Source organism: Lynx rufus, unplaced genomic scaffold (assembly GCF_022079265.1).
Source record: "Lynx rufus isolate CCGP_SWC_20201006 ecotype Redwood Valley unplaced genomic scaffold, mLynRuf1.p SCAF_7, whole genome shotgun sequence".
NCBI classification, from domain to species: domain Eukaryota; kingdom Metazoa; phylum Chordata; class Mammalia; order Carnivora; family Felidae; genus Lynx; species Lynx rufus.
The window spans coordinates 97,606,841-97,611,108 of record NW_025814889.1 but is presented as its reverse complement, the minus strand read 5'-3'; the positions used below and the strand labels follow the sequence as shown (position 1 = coordinate 97,611,108).

The 4,268-nt window shown below is 33.2% G+C and overlaps 1 non-coding gene across 1 annotated transcript; it reads right to left on the bottom strand.

The window, feature by feature from the left end:
- Nucleotides 1-542: 542 nt before the first annotated feature.
- LOC124502742 (U6 spliceosomal RNA) lies at nucleotides 543-649 on the bottom strand. Its single transcript, XR_006960005.1, has one exon. It is a non-coding gene; the product is annotated as a U6 spliceosomal RNA (small nuclear RNA).
- Between the last annotated feature and the right edge of the window lie 3,619 nt (nucleotides 650-4,268).

The window sequence follows — 4,268 nt, the reverse complement described above, 5'->3', positions numbered from 1 at the left end:
TACCGATCAAATAAAATGTACTTCATATAAAGGCATACCTTGTAATTTATGTATTTTAATATTAACACACAATGTATATATACAAATATTTAATATTTAAATATTTAATATATGCACAATATGATAATAATTCCAACAAGCTTTTATTAAATTAAATGGAATGTTTTGTTGTTAATCATCATATAGTTGTGTTCAAGTAAATAATGCAATATATAGCTTAGTTAAAATTACCCTATAAAGACAGCATTTTGTGAGGAAGTTTGCCTATTCTTACCCATGAGAATAACAATTTTGAGTGACATAAATAACATAATTTTAAGGAACAAAAATTCATCCTATTGAAGCATTAAAATCCCAGATTCAGTGAAAATGACAAAAGGATTTGTATCTGAATCTGAAATAAAAATATTTTAAGAGATATCCACTCCCAGTTTATCCTTATTGGAGATTTGATGATGACCATTATCCAACATGACTAAGAAAACAGTATTAGTGACTAGTGTCCTTGGCTTTCCCAACTCTTAATATTTCTTTTTTTTTTTTTTAATACAGAACACTTCACGAATTTGCGTGTCATCCTTGCACAGGGGCCGTGCTAATCTTCTCTATATCATTCCAGTTGTAGTATATGTGCAGCTGAAGCGAGCACCGAACTCTTAATATTTCTGATCACATGGCAGCTTTCCCTATTTCCATCCTACTGGGGTATCACAGTCCCACTTATAGGCCCTCAGTATGGCTAAGTACATTGTGTGTGTGTATATACATATTTCTATAGTGAGAATGTCTAATATATATGTAATAGGTACCCACAGGAAAAGGAGAAAATGAACGGTGCAGAAGTATCTGACAAGAAAGTAACCGAAAGTTTTCTAAAACCAACAAGTCATTAAGCTACAGATCTAAGTTCTAAAAAAACCAAATCAGATATATAAAAAAGAAAGAATGAAAAACAAAACCATATATAGACACATCATAATACTACTGTTAAAAAACATGACAAAGGGAAAATCTTAATAGTAAATGGTGTATTATTTACCACCAAATCAATGAGTACTTCCAAAGGAATGATCATTTGATTCACAACTAACTTCTTAACAAAAGCAGTATAAGCTCAAAGACAGTAGGCTGGTATTTTCAAACTGTTGAATGAGAAGAACAAGAACTGCCATCTTAAAATTGTATGCCCGTAAAATAGTTTTCAAAAATGAAGGTGACATAAACATATTTATAGATAAAATTTTTGAACATTCACCAAATCAAATTTTTGAATGAGGGGATTTTTAAATCAGAAGAATGATCCTAGATAAAAACTTCTGGATAAGAATGAATAATAAACATTGAAAGTATGTCTAAAATATACTAATATAATATATGGTAAAATATTATCTAAACAGGTATAAAACATATATTAAAAGAATTAAAGTTCACAGCAATAATAGCTGTGCTATGTTGGAACATGGTAAAAGGATTTAAATTGTGCTAAGTTCTAGAAAGAAAAGTGTAATTAATATTGAACATATAATTAAATGATGAATGTCGCTATCTCTGACTAAAGCTTAATCAAAAGTACCATGCTTGTTATGCTATGCTATGTGAATTATCCAAAGTAAGGTTTAAAAAAGGGTGAGAAAAAAGAACATAGAATATTTACTTATCAAAGAAAATATGAGCTCCTTATAAATTTCCATGAGACCAGGCAAATTCTTAGGAGAACAAGGTAAGACAGTTTCCAAAATTGCACTCAAAATGAAATCTCCACATCTACTAATTTACCAGTTAACTCAAGTATCCACCTAGTCATATTTAGGGAATAAACTAATATTTCTGGGGTAATAAAAATATATTAATTCAAATTCAGGGAAAGGAATTAAATAGAATTCCCTTTTAACAAATGTTTATGGGTACAAATGCTATCCAGTATGCACATTTGCTTAAACTAGAAGAACAATTAGAAATGTAGAACTAAGCTGTAAGAATTGAAAACAACAACAACAACAACAACAACAATCCAATGCTTTTATAATCCAGGATTCACTTTATGCAGGTTAGAATAAACAAATGTGCAGATCAAAAAGTTATGTGTATAATTTAATTTAATTGCTCAGAGTTACTTGTGTCCTGAAAGGCATAAATACCAAAAGTAATGGTGATTTTGCCCTTATCCTCTGTTATCTGGGAAGTAGATGCCATGTTGAGTGAGTACTTGACAGGTTGCTGGATTTGTTGGTGCCTAGAGAAGTAGTCTGCTTCCCCCAGGCTTACTGCTGGTAAACGGGCGCCAATCAATCTCTTTTCTCTATTTTACCATCACTTTTTATCACACAGGAGGCTTACTATCGACTTTTCTATTATTTTTTTTTTGAAAATTTTCTTCTCTGTAAACACTTAAAAGCGTACTTTTTTTTATCTTTGCTTATTTACTTCTCTTCCATCCCACAGCATTTTCTCTTAGCAGTTCAACTCAGAAATCAAAAATGTTATTTTGTACACCTAGCATGATATTTAGAAACCTAAAAATCTAAGAACATGCCAGAAAGTACTGCAGTACTATGCTCTTTACTTGGCTCTTCTAGCTTTACTTACTCATCAATGCATTATTTCCCAGTAAAACATTGAATACTGTGCCAATTAATGAGAGTTTGAGAGGAAAATAAATGTACAAGAGTTTATACTTCCACGTATTTTGCCATTCAAATTTAAAGCATGGAGGGAGTCCATGGTTTTCAATGATGCTGCTATTACTCAAAATACCATTGAAAAGTTTATCTTATCAATTCTAAAAAGGCTATTTTGAGGGGCACCTGGTGGCTCATTCAGTTGGGCATCTAACTCTTGACATTTCAGCTTGGGTAATGAATGATCTCATGGTTTGTGGGATCAAGTCCCACATCATGCGCTGACAGCATGGAACATGCTTGGGATTCTTTCTCTCCCCCTCTCTCTCTCAAAATAAATAAATTAACTTAAAAAAATCAGTATTAAAAAATAAATAAAAAGGCCATTTTGATATGAGCATGAAACTGGATAATTTTTCAAGTTACACATTTGTGTTTTCCTCTTTCCCCCTATCTCTTCTCAAGCAATTAGGAACGATTTTTTTTTTTTTTTGGATGTAGCAGAATCTAATGAAGTAGTCTTCAAAGGGTGCCTGGGTGGCTCAGTCAGTTAAGCATCCGACTTTGGCCCAGGTCATGATCTTGTGGTTTGTGAATTCCAGCCCCGCATCGGGCTCTGTGCTGACAGGTCAGAGCCTGGAGCCTGCTTTGGGTTCTGTGTCTCCCTCTCTCTCTATGCCCCTCCCCTGCCCTCTCTCTCTCTCTTTCTCTCTCTCTCTCTCAAAAATAAATAAACATTAAAAAGAAGAAGAAGGAGAAAAAGAAGAAGAAGAAGAAGAAGAAGAAGTCGTCTTTAAGACTTCATTCCCCAGATACTATGGAAAGCAGAGTGGAGTTTCCTAAAAATATTAATTAAAAATAAAACTACAGGGATGCCTGGGTGGCTCAGTCAGTTAAGCATCTGACTTCAGCTCAGGTCATGATCTCAAGGCTTGTGGGTTTGAGCCCCGCGTTGGGCTCTGTGCTGACAGCTCAGAGCCTGGAGCCTACTTCAGATTATGTGTATCCTCGCTCTCTGCCCCTCCCCACTCATACTCTATCTGTCTCTCTCTCTCAAAAATAAATAACATTAAAAAAATAAAACTACAATACCATCCAGTAATCCCCACTTCCCACTTCAAGGTAATTTTACAAAGGAACTGAAATCAGGATTTTAAAGAGATATTAGCACTCCTATGACCATTGCAACATTAGTCACAAAAGTCAAAATGTAGAAACAAATGTCTATTGACAGATGAATGGATAAAGGAAATGTGTTATATACATACAATAGAATACTATTTAGCCTTAGAAAAGAAGGAAATTCTGCACTATGAGACAACATTGATGAACCTTGAGAACATTACACTAAGTGAAATAAGCCAGTCACAGAAAAACTAATCCTGCATGACTCCACTTATATGAAGTATCTAAAATAGTCAAATTCATAGAATCAAAGAGTGGCATATATGTTTCCAGAAGACTAATCAACAGGCTAAAGTTCCCATGAAGCAAGATGAATAAGTTCTAGAAATCTGCTATAATATAGAGTACCTATAGTCAATAGTAATATATTACACACTTAAAAGTTTGTTAAGAAATCAGATGTCATGTCAAATTCTTCCCACAATTAAATTAATTAAATTAAATTAAATCATTTAACTTATAGAT